Raw genomic sequence first — 19,682 nt, forward strand, 5'->3', positions numbered from 1 at the left:
GTATGCTTTTAAAAATGGAGGATAAAAGGCGGGAGAAAATAAAAGGGAAAAAGGGCAGCAGTACGAAAGAGCTTTTTTACCCTCCACTGGGAAAAGAAATTTGACTTTCTCATATATCCTAAGTCAGGTACCACTTATTTATTTTGCTATATAGCTGGAAATTATAAACTCTTTCTAAAGATTTTTTGCAGCACTAACATTCCTGTTCAAATAGTGATACCTAGCCCTACTAGGATTCAAACAGCATAATGGAAAATCTCTGTAGAATGAAAAAAATTTTTTTTATTTAAAGATTTTATTTATTCATGAGAGACACACAGAGAGAGAGGCAGAGACACAGGCAGTGGGAGAAGCAGGGAGCCCATTGTGAGACTCAATCCTGGGACTCCAGGATCACACCCTGGACCGAAGGTGGCACTAAACCTCTGAGCCACCGGGCTGCCCTAGAATGAAAAAAATTTTTTTTAAAATTTATGATAGTCACACAGAGAGAGAGAGAGAGACAGGCAGAGACACAGGCAGAGGGAGAAGCAGGCTCCATGCACCGGGAGCCCGACGTGGGATTCGATCCCAGGTCTCCAGGATCGCGCCCTGGGCCAAAGGCAGGTGCCAAACCGCTGCGCCACCCAGGGATCCCTAAAATGAAAATTTTTGATGAGGACTTTCCCACCCTCAGGGATCACACTATTCCTTTCATATTCCAAAAACACTGTACATATATGTCTATGATGGTATCTACCACATTTATAATGACTGGTTTGTGTGTCTGTTTCTTCACTAGATCCTAAGCTCCTAGAGAAAACAATAGAAACACCATACCGTCCATCTTTAGAAATTTACGAAGTAATTCAAAAAGCACAATGTAATGTTTAGAGTCAAGGAGTAATGCATATCCATGAATTTCTCTTTAAGATGATGGAAACTTCTTAACTCCGATAGCAATAGTATATATAATTCAAGTAAAAGAAAACGAAGTACCTCCAAAAATATAAATCACAAAGAATTTATAATATTGCTTTAAAGCCACCTACATATGAGACATGGCTTAAAAGCCTCCAATAGGAGAAAAGCAGAATGTGGAACATTTTCAATTTAAACATGAGATGAAGGAAAATAAAACCAACCACCAACCATAAAGACTTCCAGTGGCTTCTCTTCACATTGGAAAAAAGTTCTGTTTTGATGACATCTGCCTACCTCTACTCCCCAGTTTACAATACCCTAACCTCATTAGCACTGTGATTCCTATTTCCTAAGATGCTTACACAGCTAGCTCCTTCTGATGATGGTTTCTCAATATGAGTGTTGCCTCCTCACAGAGGCCTTCTCCAACTTTTATATGCATACTGCCCTTAATTCTACCCTGCCCCCATATATATGCTATCATATTTTCCTTGGTTAGGAGATCTTATCAATTATTAAAAATATTTCATGTATTTATTTACTTCTCTCTTACTAGAAAGCAAACTTAATAAAAATAAACAGAAGGGGATCCCTGGGTGGCGCAGCGGTTTGGCACCTGCCTTTGGGCCCAGGGTGCGATCCTGGAGACCCGGGATCGAGTCCCACGTCGGGCTCCCGGTGCATGGAGCCTGCTTCTCCCTCTGCCTATGTCTCTGCCTCTCTCTCTCTCTATCATAAATAAATAAAAATTTAAAAAAATAAATAAATAAAAGTAAACAGAAGGCACTTTGTCTAATTGACTACATAGCTAGAGAGTATAAGCATATAAGTCAGTGCTGCATAACTGTTTGTTAAATAAATGAATAAATGAGTGACTGAATGTGAAGCACATCATGTACTGATTGGATGAATAAATGGGTCACAATTCCTTTCTAGGGAATATTTTCTCAGGTAGATAGAATCTTTGAGTACATTACCAACTTTAATGAAGTATGAATCTGAATCCCAGTTATACCAATTACTAATTATGTCAACTTGGAACAATTACTTACTATCAGTAAGTCAAGATAAAATGATACTTGGAAACTGTCTGGCACAGTTAGCCTTTATTCTTAACTCTCTCTTAGAGGACAGAAGTTGAAAGTGGAAGAAATCATAGGAACAGATCAAATATGTGTTTGCTCTAATGGTTCACCCATTTATTGGGAAGCAACAGGTCACCAAGCAGAGCTAAAAAAAATAATATGACCATGTCTGCATTTGGAACAAGTAAAATCACATCCCTCAAACATAGCTGGCACTTTAATATCATCTGCTGAAATAATATGAACAATTTCAGGTCACAGAAATTTTAAGCTTATAATTTCTTGAATACTTAAATTTGTATTTATAAGAAATGCAGTAGTCAAGATATTAGATCAAGACGGTCCTGGTTTTGGGCAGCCCAGGTGGCTCAGCGGTTTAGCGCCACCTCCAGCCCAGGGCGTGATCCTGGAGACGCATTGGGCTCCCTGTGTGGGGCCTGCTTCTCCCTCTGCCTGTGTCTCTGCCTCTCTCTCTGCCTCTATGTTTCTCATGAATAAATAATTTTTTTTAAAAGACATTCCTGGTTTATAATCCTTATTCTACCTCTTGATCACTGTATTATCTTAGGTGAGTTGCTCAAATTAAGCCTCAATTAAAGTTGGGTTGTTGACAATTCAAGCTTCAATTTACACTTCAAACATTTCTCAGTGCTCTTAAGGTAAAGGGGGGGAAAATCCTTAACTTATTCTACAATGCCCTTTATCTTCTGGTTGTTAATCTCAAACCATAATCCTTTTTCTCTGTACTCTAGTTACATTGACCTTCTATTTATTTCCTTCAAAGCACTATGTACCCTATCTATTCACCCATATATTTACCCTTATTAGAGGTTGTTTTATTTTTTAATTTCTTCATATGGCTCTTAGTTACTATCTATGTCCTTTCATTTCAGCCTGAAGAACTCCTTTTATCATTTCTTGTAGGGCGGTTCTATTAGCAACAAATTTCCAGGCTTAAGTATGCTCAAAGTGCTAATGAAAACCAAAGACAAAGAACAAAAGGAAACCAGGAAAAAAATATATGAACAAAATGAGAGTATCAGTAAGGACATAGAAATTATGAAGAGAAACTAAATAAAAATGCTGGAGCTAAAAAGAATAATAGGTGAAATGAAAAAACCACTGGAGAGGGGGATGTTCAAAGCAAACTGAACAGACTTTAAGAAAGAACCAACAGACTTGAAGAAGGGTCAATTTAGATTATCTAGTCTGAGGAACAGAAAGAAAAAAGTATGGAGAAGTCAACAGATATGTTATAGGTATCTCAAAAGAAGAGAAAAGGGGGCAGAAAAAAAATATCTGAAGAAGTAATGGCTGAAAACTTCCCAAATTTAAGGAAAGAAACATGAATCCACACATTCAAAGAGATCACTGCACTCCGGAAGGATAAACACAGGGAGAAGCACATTGAGACACATAGTCAAGATTTTGAAAGACAAAAATAGAATCTTGAAAGCAGGGCAGCCCAGGTGGCTCAGCAGTTTAGCACCGCCTTCAGCCCAGGGTGTGATTCTGGGGACCCAGGATCAAGTCCCACGTCGGGCTCCCTGTATGGAGCCTGCTTCTTCCTCTGCCTGTGTCTCTGTCTCTCTGTGTGTGTGTGTCTCTCATGAATAAATAAATAAAATCTTAAAAAAAAAAAAAAAAGAATCTTGAAAGCAGCAGGAGAGAAGCAACTTATCACTTACTAGGAATCCTCAATAAAATTAACAGCCAATTTCTCATCACAAAGTATGGAGGCCAGAGGTAGGGAGATGACATATTTAAAATTCTAAAAGAAAAACAATTACTGACAAAGGATTCTATATATGGCAAAATTATTCTTTGAAAATGAAGGAGAAATTAAGACATTCTCAAATAAATGAAGTAAATGAGATAAACATTAACAGCATCACGACAAAAAGAGGAGCAGTGTAGTATAGTGAAGACACAAGATCCATTTCAAACTGAATGGGCTCTAACCCTGAACATCACTGATTAATAACAATGTAACTCTGGGTGAATTGTTTAACCTCTCTATAGCTCATTTCCCTTTTATAAAATGAGGAAAATAACAGTACCTCTCTCATGAAGTTCGGATGGTGAAATAAATTAAAACAATAAATTCATAAAAGGGTACTTGGCATGTAATTAAGCACTCAACTGTTGACTATCATCATCATCATCATCATCATTTTTACAGAAATTCTAGAATATTAGCCTTTATTTCTTTCAACTACCCATATTTCTGTAAAACAAACACTGAATACTGAGAAAATGACACAATACTGAGTTTCTGTAGAATTGTGCATTAGTAAAAGCACAAATTATATTTTAAGTCTAATAAGTAGATTGAACTAAATGTTTTGTCACGCCTTTAATCAGAGACCAAGTAAAAAGTGATTTGTGAAAGTAGTTTTTTTCTCAAGTTGCTGACATAGATGCTTAAACCTTTAGGTATAGGATTAGACTTTTTACTTAAACAGTCCAACACTACTATCCTAGCCACAATGATTTCTAACAATAATTTCTTAACATTAAATATTGAATCAGTGTACATGTTTGTCTTATAATATTTTTAAACTGTTTGAATTTGGATTCAAATATAATATATAGATTAGAATAGGCTGACATATCCCTGAAGTCTCTTTTCATCTGTAACTGCTTCTACCACAGCCTCATGCCATTAACACTTTTAGTTAAGGAAAACAGATCTTCTGTCTTTTAGAGTTTCCCAGTATGGACTTTCCTAATTTTATCCCCTTGTGTCATTTATTATGTCCCTCTATTCTTACCATTTCTTGTAAATTAGTCTTGATCATAGTCAATAATTTTCCTGCTGTTTTCATTTGGATGGACAGCTTCAGAGTGGTGGTGTGTACTTCTGTTAGCAAAGACATGTCTTTCTTACATAAAGCAGGAATGATAATGTTAGGAAGATTGAATGAGTTACTAAATATCAAATTCTTAGATTAGTACCTGGGACACAGTGGGCACTCATAAACACCGACTCTTATTATTGCACTGCATGCATGCAGTGATTTGATAACAGACCTGATGAGAACTTTTGAGGAAGTAGTTAAAGATAACTAATATTTCTGGCTTAGGTGGCTAAGTGGATGTTGGTATCATTGACAAATACAGGAAATATATAAAGAGGAAAAGGTTTCTGGAAATTGGAAGAAAATGTGTTCAAGTTTAGACATGCTGAGTTTAGTGCTAAAGGATAGAAAGTACCAATGTCTGTCACATACAAAACTGGAAACAAGGATTCTAAAATGTAAAAGAAACGTCTGTGGATAGAAAATAAAGATAAAATGTTGAGAGGAAAGGGAACTCCATGAAGGTCACAGTTATCATAAGAAGACTATAAGATCACTCTTAGAATGAATTGGCATTGGATCAAGAGAGGTAAAAACACTTCAAGCAAAGGAAATGATGTATGGAAAAAAAGATACAGACACAATTTTCACTATATGTTCTAGTCATAAAAATGTTCTGCCTAGGGGCACTTAGGTGGCTTAGTTGGTTGAGCACCCAACTCTTGATTTCAGCTCAGGTCATGATCTCAAGGTCATAGGATCGGGGCCCTGAGTTGGTCTCTGTGCTCAGTGTGCAATCTGCTTGAGATTCTCTCTCTCCATCTCCCTCTGCCCCTCCCCACTGCACTCTCACCTCTCTCACTAAAATAAATAAGTGAATCTTAAAAAAAAAAAAAAAAAAGAATGTTATAACTAGAAGAACTTTCCATGTTGGAAAGTTACATAGACACGGCAAAGAGAACTTTGAATGGCTTTGAAACTTAGGAATAGGTAATTCAATTTAAATAGGAATTGATAAGATATTTAAGAAGTTAGTAAGATAACTAAACTCTATGCTGTGGCAACATCATGCAAAAATCTAACATAACAGAATTAGAAAGTAGAAGATATACTTACTATACTACTCTAGAGGATTTTAAATTTATGCCACTTTTAATTCCACCTAAGCTAAAGAGAACACTGTGTAGGGACATGGCTTCAGGCTTCTCAGAAGTGGAAGAAGATGGCATCTTTAGTGCCTTCCCATATCCCTTTCCATTCCACTCTCTTGTTTCTCCTTTTCCTTGGGAAACCAATGCTCAAGCTGCCCTAACTATATAAAAATAAAACTGCATTTTTGCAACGATGCCCTGTCTTGCTCCCTGAGGCATTCTAGTTACATCTCCACATTCAGTTCTAGCCTGCCATATAATATTTCATTTTCCTCCTACCATCCTATAGATCCTTTTTCAATTTCAAGTAATTCATACAACTTGATAAGTGATCAAAACCCTAGGAGATATTTAATTTAAAAAAGAATTTACTAACTTGTATGAATTTCAAATTGTTAAAGTGTATATTCTCTGTATGTTTTCTATGTACTTACCCATTCTAGTTCATCCTGACATTATCATACTAAGAGACACACCAGCACAGGACAGTTTATTGAATAAATTTCTGCTGTGCCACTATTGGATACAAAGCATTCTAACAGACTCTAAGAGAACTGAAAGAATGAATAAAACATAATATGCCTTTACTAGATAGTAAGGTCTTTAAAGGCTAACAGGTGAAATAGCCAAACATACAACTCATCTCATAAAGCAGATAAGAGCTTTATAAGGATGTTTCTAAAACTTAAGATATATATAGATCCTTACAAATGGAGAAAAAATGTCTTATAAACACATGGATAGATTGAAATTAATTAAATTATTATATTACTGAAATACATAGAAAAGTAACTATCGATAAACTCTTCTTGCTATTAAATCTAATTCAATATACTACCAAAACAAATTCACAAAGTATGCACATAAAAGCTATAGAACTATGGGTGGGTGGTCGGTCCAGTTAGTTAATCATCCAACTCTTGATTTTAGCTCAGGTCATAATCTCTGGGTCATGAGATCCACAATAGGCATACAGCCTGCTTAAGATTCTCTCTCTCCCTCTCCTTTTGCCTGCCTTCTTATCACTTGTGTGTGCTTTTTCCATCTCTCTCTCTCTCTAAAAAAAAGCCACAAAACTAGCAGATTTCAAATTATCATATGATGTTTTTGCTAAAATGAAATCATTGTACTCAATATGATGGAATATGGTACTAATTGTACTTCCCCATTATTTTCCAAATACATTTGAGTTCGGCATGCCTATCTTCTAATCTAGTGTCTCCTAAACATTTAATATTGCCACCATTTCTTTCTACTCAAACTATTACAAAGCTTTAATTTAGTTCACTCTTGATGTCATCTGGCCTTCACTTGATACAAATGAGCCATATACGTTAAATCTATTTCTGTTCTTTTCTTATTAGACTGACATAATTAAACACAATCACAGTCCTGCAAGTACATGGTAGTAATTGAGTATAAGGTAAGCATCCCAAGAGATATAAGAATATACTCATATTAATTTCTTTTATATTAACATTTGTAAATTATTATAGGAAACCCTCTTTCCACAAAGAATATATCTATACTCAGATCCAAGGTAGTATTGAAGAATACTGCTATGACAGATATAACAAATACTAAAAAGGCAGAAACGATGAGGATATTAGTTCTAACTTCAAGGAGGAGGAGGTAATATTTGAGGGGAACTGTGACATTTGAGTTTATTGCCAAATGTGTAAGTTTTCTAAAATTTCATTTCTGTAAGTTTGACACTAAAACTATGAAAGATCTAGAGTAAAAGAAAAAAAAAGGACACCCAGAAATTATTCAGTAATAGGGGTAATAAAGAGACAAAAACCATGAATTTTTATGAATAAAAGTTAAGCATTTTTTCCTGAGATAAAAGTAAATTGGAGAATAAAATTGTAAGCATTAGATGTGCTATTCACAAAATAGATGGCATATGTTGCATGTGGAAAAGTTTACTTGCACTATCTTATATTATGGAAATATACTTATTGATGTAATGGTTTTAAAATGCATATGGAAAATGCATTCACATAAGGACAGCATCAGGAATATTTGTATTAAACTTTTTTTTTTAAAAAAAGATTTTATTTGTTTGAGAGAGAAACAGAGCATGTGAGGAGAGACAGAGAGAGAGAGGGAAAAATTCAAAGCAGACGCTGTGCTGACCCTGGAAACTGACAAGAGGGCTCAGTCCCACAACTCGAGATCATGACCCAAGCCAAAACAAAGAGTCAGACTCTTAACTGAATGAGCCAGTCAGGCAGCCCTAACATCTATGACATGCTAATTGAGGTGTCCTTTTGATGCTATACAATAAGAATTTTCCATTTTTATCAAAATCATTCCTCTTTAGTTTTTCCTTTGTATATTTATAAAATAAGAAGAAGAATCAAATTTCATTATTCTATATAACTCAGCCTATAACAACTTTATTCTTACCTCTGAACCAGTTTTTGCAGATTATATTTGTATTTTATCTTTTCCTTGACTACAACATTTAGAAGTCTGCATTGGTGTTCTAGAAAGCGTGAGAGAAGAGAATGATGTACTAACAAAATAAAATTTCAAGTCACTTTAATTCAGAAAACATTTATCTAGTCTAGGTGCTAGACTCACTACTGATTACAGCAAAAAAACACCAAACCAAAGTAGAAAACGTTTTTCTTTTATATTCTCTAATGCTTCTATAATTATTTCTAGACTATGTTAAGTTATTGTCTTTTGCAGGCAGCCCCAGCAGCCCAGCGGTTTAACGCCGCCTTCGGCCCAGGGCATGATCCTGGAGACCTGGGATCGAGTCCCACATCGGGCTCCCTGCATGGAGCCTGCTTCTCTTCTCCCTCTGCCTGTGTCTCTGCCTCTCTCTCTCTCTCTCTTTCTCTATGTGTCTGTCATGAATAAATAAATAAAATCTTTTTTAAAAAGTTATTGTCTTTTGCTTTTTTTCAGGCAAATTTATTAAACAGTAGCTCATTTAGAATTTTCAAGTAAGAATTAAGTTTTAAACTAAATGTGTAACATTGTACACTTCCATTTGTTCAAAGAAGTTTAGTTGGGTCTCTGCAGCACAATACCATTTATATCTGCAGTCACATGGAGAACACCATGCTTGCTTTTAGCTCCATTAATGGTATAATGATGCAACTTTTGCTGGAGATGCGCTAAGCAGAGAAGGATCTTTTATCCAAATATACACATCTGCTTTGGCTATTTGTTTTTTAAGATTTTCTTTATTTATTTGACAGAGAGAGCATGTAAGTGCACAAGCTGGGGAACAGCAGGCAGAGGGAGAGGGAGAAGCAGGACGATCCCAGGACTCTGGGATCATCATGACCTGCGCCAAAGGCAGATGCTTAACCAACTGAGCCACCCAGGTGTCCCATGCTTCTGGTATTAACAAAAGGCAGAAAAATAAAGGTCAATTAATACGTAGCAGATTTCTGGAAATGGCTGATTTCTGTACTTTACAAATAATCATTTAACTATCAATAGAAAACACTGGGAAAGGGCTCCCAGAGCAGCGCCATGGTGGTCGGCAAGAACAAGCGCCTTACGAAAGGCGGCAAAAAGGGAGCCAAGAAGAAAGTGGTTGATCCATTTTCTAAGAAAGATTGGTATGATGTGAAAGCGCCAGCTATGTTCAATATAAGAAATATTGGAAAGGGATCTCTGGGTGGCGCAGCGGTTTGGCGCCTGCCTTTGGCCCAGGGCCCGATCCTGGAGACCCGGGATCGAATCCCACATCGGGCTCTCGGTGCATGGAGCCTGCTTCTCCCTCTGCCTGTGTCTCTGCCTCTCTCTCTCTCTCTCTCTGTGACTATCATAAATAAATAAAAATTAAAAAAAAAAAAGAAATATTGGAAAAACACTAGTCACAAGAATTCAAGGAACCAAAATTGGGTCTGATGGTCTGTCTCAAGGGTCGCGTTTTTGAAGTTAGCCTTGCTGATCTGCAGAATGATGAAGTTGCATTTAGGAAATTCAAGCTAATCACTGAGGATGTGCAGGGCAAAAACTGCCTGCCTAATTTCCATGGCATGGATCTTACCCGTGACAAAATGTGCTCCATGGTCAAAAAATGGCAGACCATGATTGAAGCTCATGTTGATGAAAAGACTACCGATGGTTATTTGCTTCATCTATTTTGTGTTGGTTTTACTAAAAAACGCAATAATCAGATTCGGAAGACCTCTTAACGCTCAGCACCAACAGGTCCGCCAAATCCGGAAAAAGATGATGGAAATCATGACCCAAGAGGTGCAGACAAATGACTTGAAAGAAGTGGTCAATAAATTGATTCCAGACAGCATCGGAAAAGATATAGAAAATGCTTGTCAGTCTATTTATTCACTCCATGATGTTTTTGTTAGAAAAGTAAAAATGCTGAAGAAGCCCAAGTATGAATTGGAAAAACTCATGGAGCTTTATGGTGAAGGTAGTAATTCTGGAAAAGCTACGGGGGATGAGACCGGTGCTAAAGTTGAACGAGCTGATGGATATGAACCACCAGTCCAAGAATCTGTTTAAAATTCAGACATTTAATGGTGACAAATAAAAACATATTTGTGATGTTTGATTTCTTATCATTCTTTTTAAATAATCAGACTCAGTGAAGCAGATGTTCTGAACTGACAGTGCGAACTTTTCAGAACTGTTGTATGGATCTTATCCATTGCTTTTGGCTACTAAATAGCTGCAAAATGGTAGTGATCTATTTTAAGCTGTAGTGATCTGGATGGAAGTGTTATAGATGGTTAATAAAAGGAAACTATTTTTTTTTAATTTTTTTTAATAAAAGGAAACTTTAAAAAAAAAAAACACTGGGAAAGACCCTTGATCTTTCTGACTCTGTTTAGTCATCTGTAACTGTAATAATAAAGGCTCAAATAGAAAACACCTATCATCTTAAAAAACAGTGAATAAATAAATGTTAGTTTTGTTCTTCCTTTCTCAACATTTATATAATAGAAAAACCTTGAAAAAATAAAAATAAAAATGAAGAAAAAATAAAATATTAAAAGAACTCTTTGCTAGGTATTTAGCACTTTTCAAAATTCTTGGTATGTAAACTCCTACAAAATCTAAACTTTAGGTTCATTTACTTTCTCAACTTTTATATTTCAACAGTATTAGATCAAAATATTTGCATGTCCCTCACATACATTTTTTCCAAATCCATAAAACCCATTTCCTCTTTCTGGATTCTCTTCCTTTAAAAAAAAATGTTATTTGAGCATAGCTGACACAAAATATTACATTAGTTTTAGGTGTACAACATAGTGATTCAACAAGTTTATACATTATGTTATGCTCACCACAAGTATAGCTACCGTCTGTCACCATACAACGCTATCATAAGATCATTGGCTACATTCCTTATGCTGTGCCTTTTATTCCTGTGACTTATTCATTCCATAACTGGAAGTGTATATTTCCCACTCTCTTCACACATTTTGCCTATCCCTCCACCTTCCTCCCCTCTGGCAACCGTCAGTTTGTTCTCTGTATTTATAGGTTTGATTCTGCTTTTTCTTTGTTTATTCATGTTTTATTTTTTGACATGAGTGTTTTACACGAGTGAAATCATATGGCATTTATCTTTCGCAGCCTGACTTATTTCAACTTAGCATTATACTCTAGTTCCATCCATGTTGTCACAAATGGTATTATCTCATTATTTTTATGGGTACATAATATTCCTGTGTGTGTGTGTGTGTGTGTGTGTATGTGTACATACATACACATATATTTACCACAGTTTCCCTACCCTTCATCTATTGATGGATGCTTAGGTTGCTTCCATATTTTGGCTATTGTAAATAATGCTGCATATATATTTCACACAAAGGAGTAAATATATCTTTCAGTATTAGTGTTTTCTTCTATTTCATACCTCAGAAATCCAGCCCAACTTGGGTGGCTCAGTGGTTGAGCATCTGCCTTTGGCTCAGGTCATGATCCCAGGGTCCCTGCAGGGACCCTGCTTCTCCCGCTGTCTATGTCTCTGCCTCTCTTTCTGTGTCTCTCATGAATAAATACATAAAATCTTAAAAAATAAAATAAAATAAAATCTTTAAAAAAAATCTAGTCCAGATGTCATCCTTCTCTGTAAAGCTTTCCTTAGTGTCCTCCCCTAGACACAGTGAATTAGTCCCTTTTCTATTTTTCTCCTAAAATCTAAGCTATAAAAAGTGACAGCAGAATTCAATAAAAATAAATGAAATGTAAACAAACCAAAGACATTTTAACAATGTAATAAACTTTCTTTGTCAAGTTATTTTAGTGTGTCAGGATTAGTTTTAGCCATGAGTGACAGAAAATCTGAAACCAGTGGCTTACAAAAAATAAGTCTATCCCTGTCATGTCAAGGAAGTTCAGATGGAGACACCAGTATAGACACAGACAGGGTAACATCTGAAGATGTTAGAGACTTTCTCTCTTTTTGCATTGTCCATTCTTGGTTTGGGATTTCCACTTATTTCCAATTATCATGTCCATATTTCAATCACCAAGGAGGAAGGGAGAAAAAAGAGCGAATGCAACCCTTCCTTTAAGACTACTCTCTACAAGTTGTACAGAGTACTTTTGCTTATTTATCTTTGGCCAAACCTTAGTCTTATGACCACATCTAGATGCAAGGGAAGCTGGGAAATATTCTCATTCCAGGTATTGAAATGCTGGGAAAAGATTAGTAGAGGGGGACAACCAACATTAGGGAACAACTACCAGTCACTATGACACTTGGTTATATCTTATCTGTAGTAGGTAACTGACATTTTTGCTATCTACAACAATATTTCTAGTAGTGTGTACATTGTAAAACTGTGTAATAGTTCCTTCCAAATTTCAATTTTTAAGTGAAATATTTCTGTTGGTGGAGATTAGTCTCTACAAAATTTAAGTAATACTTATAATAAAATTACAAAGGGAAAAAAGGAATATTAATAAAAACAGAAAAGGCTTAGGGCACCTGGGTGGCTCAGTTGGTTAAGCATCCAATTCTTGATTTCAGCTCAAGTCCTGATCTCAGTGTCATAAGATGGGCCCATATCAGGCTCCATACTGGGGTGTAGAGTCTGCTTAAGACTCTCTTTCCATCTCCCTCTGCCCGCCTACTCTGCTCACACACAGGTGTGAGTGCTCTTTCTCTCTCGTTAAAAACAAAAAACAAAACTAAAACAAAACAAAACCAGAAAAGGCCATTTAATTTACTTTGTCACAGATTATTAAAATATGTAGTAAAAGGTTAAATCAGAATATTTAAAAATATAGCTAATATATTAATGAAATTACATATTAACGAAACTGCATGTAAGTGAAATTGCATGAATATTCTCAAAGAAGAGAATCTGGAAAGATTTGAGAAGGAAAAAAAATCTATGAGTTATTTTATTATACTTCCTATAAATGCTGTTTAGAGATTTTTAGTCAAGTAGATGTGATCATGGGTGCCTTGGTGGCTCAGTCAGTTAAGTGTCTGCCTACAGCTCGGGTCATGATCCCAAGGTCAAGAATCTGCTTCCCCCTCTGCCTCTGCCTCCCCATTTTGTGTGTGAGCTTTCTGTTTTTCAAATACATACATAAAATCTTTTTTAAAAAAAGTAAATGTGATCACAAAACAATATTAAAATCTGGTAGAATAAAACAAAATCAGGGATAGGCCAAGATCTCACACTACATGACTTCAGAAAAGTAACTTTACAGGTGATGATACAACTAGGGGTCAAAAGAATTTAATATGTATCAGCCTCTGTGCTATGCTTTATAAGCATGATATCACTTAATATTCACAACACTCCTAGACATATATTATCTCTGCTTTAGAGAGGAAAAAAATGGATCTTAGACTATGTGATTGACTCAAGATCACAAGAGCTATAAGTACCAGAGCACAAACTTAAACAACTGTTTTTCTGACCTCAGTTCATGTTCTTAGCCATTACACATATTACCTCCCTTCAAACTCTCTTGACCATGGTTTTCTCATCTGTTGTATAAGGGGGAATGTAGCACAACCTGAACCATTCTAAAGTTCATTCTGGCCTTTTAAGATGATAATGTTCTAGTAAGGCCTGACTCTTTCCCTAAATAAAAGTATATCATATCAAAAGATCTAATCACATCTACTTGCTGGAATTCATATGTCAATTAAGTTATCATAAATAAATGTATTATAGAGAATATAAATTCATTTATTGAAACTTACAAACAAAAGGGCCACAATATGTAAGGTAAATTTGGATATTAAGTCTTTACAGCTGATTTCATGACCCTTCATGTATGTGTAAAGGAGCCATATGTAAAGTTAAGTAAGAGGGAAGAAATTAATAAACATTATTTGTAAATCTTGCATAGCAATCCTTTGAAGCGTATGTAATACATCATTTTACAGGTGAAGATACTGAGGCACAAAGAGGGTGACTTGTGGAAGGTCACATACTTAGTGGCATCAATACTTGAACTCTCTCTAGTTTTTCTTTTTTTAAGATTTATTTGTTTGTTTGTTTATTTATTTATTTATTTTAGAGAGAGTGAGGAGGAGAGGGGGAGAGAGAGAAAGAGAGAGAGAGAAAAGGAATCTCAAGCAGACTCCTCACTGAGCATGGAGCCTGATGCCAGGCCGGGTCTCATAACCCTGAGACCATGACCTGAACCAAAATCAAGAGTCAGATGGCTGACTGAGCCACCCAGGTGCCCCAAACCCTCTCTGGTTCTAAAACCTACATTCTTTCCCATCAACCCTGCTTCCTATGTTCAATTCTGGATATTCTTGCATTAATATCCTTATTTCAATTTTAATGTAGGAAAACTAAAGATGCTAACTAATTTAGCTCCTTCTGGAGTATTTACGATTACCATCAAACATGGCTGAATACTCATTTGCTGAGCACAGTTGGAAAATATGTATTAAAATATGTAAAATAAAAGAGAATAGATATTATCAGTAACATAGTAATAATAAAAATTAAGCATTACCAAATTTCTAGGAAGAATTATTTTTTTTAAATTATTTTTTCTGGATTTTATTTATTTATTCATGAGAGACAGACAGAGAGAGAGAGAGAGAGAGAGAGAGAGGCAGAGACACAGGCAGAGGGAGAAGCAGGCTCCATGCAGGGAGCCCGATGTGGGACTCGATCCCGGGACTCCAGGATCACGCCTCAGGCTGAAGGCAGGTGTTCAACCACTCAGCCACCCAGGTGTCCCGAGAATTACTTTCAATTAGGATGATTAGGGAAGGTCTCAAAGAAATGATTATCTGTAGACAAGGTACTAGAGAAGTCTGAGTTCATCAGAAAAAACTAAAAGCCTGAAATGGAAAAATGATATTTTAGAGAGGGGCATCTGGATGGCTTAGCTTGTAGAGCATTTAACTCTTCATCTCAAGGTTGTGAGTTCAAGTCCCATGTTGGGCACAGAGACTGATTAAAAATAAAATCTTAAAAAAAAAAAAAAAGACGGCAGCCCAGGTGGCTCAGCAGTGTAGCGCCTGCCTTTGGCTCAGAGTGTGATCCTGGAGACCCGGGATCGAGTCCAACGTCTGGCTCCCTGCATGGACCCTGCTTCTTCCTCTGCCTGTGTCTCTGACTCTCTCTCTGTGTCTCTCATGAATAAATAAATAAAATATTTAAAAAAAAGAATAGTCTAGGGAAAGGGAATGACATGAAGATAAGTATGGAGCCAAAATGAATATTTAACATAGAGTATATAGTCCACATTGGGTAAAGTGTAGGATTCTTCTTGAATGATAGAATATTTGTCTGGGAAATGTTTTATAGCCAAATTGAGGAGGGAGCTTGAATACCAAGTTAGAATATCTAGATTTGACCTTGGTGGAAATGGCACATCACTAAACATCTTCAGTAGAGAAGTGAAAGAGAGCAATGCTTTAATAAGATTAAACTGCGAACATACAGACTTTAAGGGAATTAATGATGACCAGGATGATGAGAGATCAATTAGAAGATCAAAACATTTCTGTGGATTATAACATGGGAAAAATTTGAATTCTCTTGTGTTCTAAAAATTTCTGGGGAAAAAAAATAAGATGTATATTATATAATATACAAAAACTCATTACAACTTCGGCTCTGAAATAATCTATAATATCCCCTCTCACCCAGCCACAATATTCTGCTCTTTTAGCTATTACTTTATAATCTCATTTCATCAGCTTATCTACTTCTGATTAGTCTCTTTTTTTTTTTAATTTTTTAAATTTTTTATTTATGATAGTCACACAGAGAGAGAGAGAGGCAGAGACACAGGCAGAGGGAGAAGCAGGCTCCATGCACCGGGAGCCCGACGTGGGTTCCGATCCCAGGTCTCCAGGATCGCGCCCTGGGCCAAAGGCAGGTGCCAAGCCGCTGCACCACCCAGGGATCCCTTCTGATTAGTCTCTTAACCTCTCCATTTTCTCTGAACATATCAGCCTTCCCTGGCCTCATTTCATTTCTGCCATATGGTCAACACTTGAAATATTCTCTGCACAGTTCCCTCAACCAGAATCAGTATTGATGTCTACCCTCTTTTCTTGACTCAAGGGGCTGGAGAAGGCCTCACAGCCCAATATTTTACAAAGTAATGGTCTATTATCAGTCACTTAGAAACATCTCAAATGAATACTTCTTATTCTTTAACTTATTTAATGTCAGATGATATTGGTCACTACCTCTCTTCCTGAAATTCTTAAATTGAGAACAATTGCAATTACATATTCTCTTAATATTACCCTAAACATGTACAGTGAGAGTTAGCATTTTCAAATTAAAAATCTTTTTCATCCGATGCTAATGTTAATCTCCTTAATTCTAAAACACCTGATGCTAAACAGAAAATTACTACAGAAATGTTAATATTTTGTTGTAAACTATTCAGTTAGGGTAATAAAGTTCTGATTAAGAAAAAAACAAACATTGGGATCCCTGGGTGGCGCAGCGGTTTGGCGCCCGCCTTTGGCCCAGGGCGCGATCCGGGAGACCCTGGATCGAATCCCACGTCGGGCTCCCGGTGCATGGAGCCTGCTTCTCCCTCTGCCTGTGTCTCTGCCTCTCTTTCTCTCTCTCTGTAACTATCATAAAATAAATAAATAAAAAAATTTAAAAAAAAAAAAAAAAAAAGAAAAAAACAAACAAGCAAAGAGCTGCATATTAGAGACAGCGAAAGTGATCCCTTAGGAAAATGAATGAATATGCCATAAACATCTTCACATCTGTATACTCAATGATGACAAAGTCTTTAAAAATACAATAGAAGTACTCTCTGGACTCTGAAAAATGTTACAACTTAAAAAAATAAACCAGTTTTCCCAAAAAATGTTAAAACATAAATACAAAGATTATCTACATGTGAGTTTACATTTCTGATTATTACTGCTTATATTATTAATGAACAATTAGAACAGGATAAAAGAAACAGATTGAGTGAATAATTTACTCTAAATGTATTTCTATGTTATTTAAAAGAATTTTTCAAAAAAACTATTTTTTATTACTTAGTAATTTTATACTAATGTGGATCAAGGCCTTGGATAAAGGTTTTTCTTTAAGAAATGTATTTCGTAGGATGCCTGGGTGGCTCAGCAGTTTAGGGCCTGCCTTCAGCCCAGAGCGTGATCCTGAAGTCCCGGAATCGAGTCCCATGTCAGGCTCCCTAAATGGAGCGTGCTTCTCCCTTTGCCTCTTCTCCCTCAGAGTTTGCCAGATCACACTCTGAGCCAAAGGCAGGTCTCTCTCTGCCTCTCTCTCTCTCTCTGTCTCTCATTAATAAATAAATAAAATCTTTAAAACAAGCAAAAAAAATGTATTTCCTTATATATAGTAGTATGAACACTTTAAAATTAAAGAGGAAAAGTATTAGTTACTTTTGAGAACTCTCTTTTCAGCAACTCTCCATATTTGGAAGACTCTCTATAAATAATTTAAGTATCAATGAAAAATATAAGCAAGCTTAAGAGTCCTTTCAAGGCTGTTTTCACAGTCTTTCCTTATTAAGTGATTACAGTCTCTCAAGTAATTTTATTTTTGTCAATTTTTACCTAATATGGAGTCACCTTAAATGTTCTATCATTTTTTAGTAAAAACAAAAACTTCAGAAACATGATGTTCAGATTATGATTCATATTGAAATATATTAGTATAATTAAGCATATAATTTCAGTTATTTATTAAAAGTAATTTTTCAAAGATTTCATTTATTTATTCATGAGAGACAGAATCAGAGACATAGGCAGAGAGAGAAGCATGCTCTCTGTGGGCAGCCCGATGCGGAACTAGATCCTGGGACTCTGGGATCACGACCTGAGCCAAAGGCAAATGCACAACCACTGAGCCACCCTGGTGCCCCTTAAAAGTAATTTTCATTTTAAATGTTTTTAAATCATTTAAAGCAATATTTTTAGTATTTAACTAGAAGTGTGAAGTGTTCATTGAAAGTGTAAATATTCAATTGACTGTTGAAATAATAATAATTTAAAATTATAAATATTTTCCAATACAATTCTCTTTCTGGAGAAAAATAAAACATCCTTAAAAGATTATTTTGGTCTTACTGTGATCAATGTGGTCAATCTTGTGACATCACTGTTGAGAAATCTGCAATAGGAAAACAGAAATAGCATTCAGCTGAATCATATTTGAGTAAGTAATTTAGAAGCTAAAGTGTTTGTTTAGCATTTTTGTCTTTCTTAATGCCATAAGTCATATTTAAATGAATCTAAATATGTCAGGGAAAGTACAATTGGCATGATACAAATATATAACACTTGCAGTTTGTTTATAGGTCATTATTTATAATAGCATGTTTTGTATAGATTATGTTTTGTTTATAATCAGTAACACCCCAGGGTTAACATATTAGTAAATAAACCATAGGACATTTGTGTTGCTTTTTATTTGTTTTCAAGTATTTGCTTTCAAATACTAAGAAGAGAATCACAGTATCTTAAATACACTATATACAAGAGAGAGACAGGTACTATTTATAGATAACTTTTTCTCTACGATCAGATTAGCAGTTCATCTTATGACTATATTATCAGTTTATTATCAATTAATAGGAGAAATGACCTCATGCTCATCCTTATGAGAAGTGACAAAACTATACAGAAGGAGGTATACACTATAAACCCAAGGGAAGTTATTTAAGTTAAACTATTTCCTGAACTATAGAGAGCTTAGAGTTCTTATCCCTGTAAAATCTAAGCTTTTTGATATTTCTCAATTAATGAGGCATGATTTAAGGTAAATTTTTAAATGTTTCGTGTTAATAAAAACACAATGTTATGATGTTTTAATATTCATAAAGGGCCTTTGTATATTATTTCATCAACAATTCTTTCAAAGTAGCGGGAAAGAGATATTTCTTATTATACACTCATGGAAAATAGATGCTAGAGAGATGCATGACTTGTCCGAGGACAGAGACCTGAGTTTTCCCTGATTCCTTTTTTCATCTCACACCTTCCATCCATTCCATTCTGCCAACATATTACCCTCTGTATCCAAAGACCTGCCTTCAAGAGCATTATGCTCTCAAGGCAATCAACAGTCTTGTGGGGCACCAGACTGGCTCAGTTAGTAGAGCATATGACTCTTAATTTCATGGTTGTGAGTCCAAGCCCCACATTGGGTGTGGACCCTACTTTAAACAAACAAACACACACACAATCTCATGATGATAAAATGTCAATACAAAAAAGCCTTATGAAAGAAGCAATCATACATTGTATAAAACTCTGTAATTCAGAGTTCTAAAAGTTATTAAGATAG

General features: G+C 35.7%; 1 protein-coding gene and 1 pseudogene across 25 annotated transcripts in view; one reads left to right on the forward strand and one right to left on the reverse strand.

Moving 5' to 3' along the window:
• The window catches only part of BAZ2B (bromodomain adjacent to zinc finger domain 2B), a 391,511-nt gene that overhangs the window by 205,779 nt on the left and 166,050 nt on the right, over window positions 1-19,682 (reverse strand). For 23 of the 25 annotated variants that reach the window (XM_041721661.1, XM_041721659.1, XM_041721668.1 and 20 more), the window contains one exon: window positions 18,464-18,506. The exons of the other annotated variants lie outside the window; for them this stretch is intronic. The gene's annotated coding sequence lies outside the window, so the exon portion shown is untranslated. The remainder of the gene's footprint in view (window positions 1-18,463; window positions 18,507-19,682) is intronic. 25 annotated transcript variants of the gene reach the window in all.
• LOC121471229 lies at window positions 9,217-10,487 on the forward strand (annotated as a pseudogene).

Source organism: Vulpes lagopus, chromosome 11 (genome assembly GCF_018345385.1).
Source record: "Vulpes lagopus strain Blue_001 chromosome 11, ASM1834538v1, whole genome shotgun sequence".
In the NCBI taxonomy this organism is placed as follows: Eukaryota; Metazoa; Chordata; class Mammalia; order Carnivora; family Canidae; genus Vulpes; species Vulpes lagopus.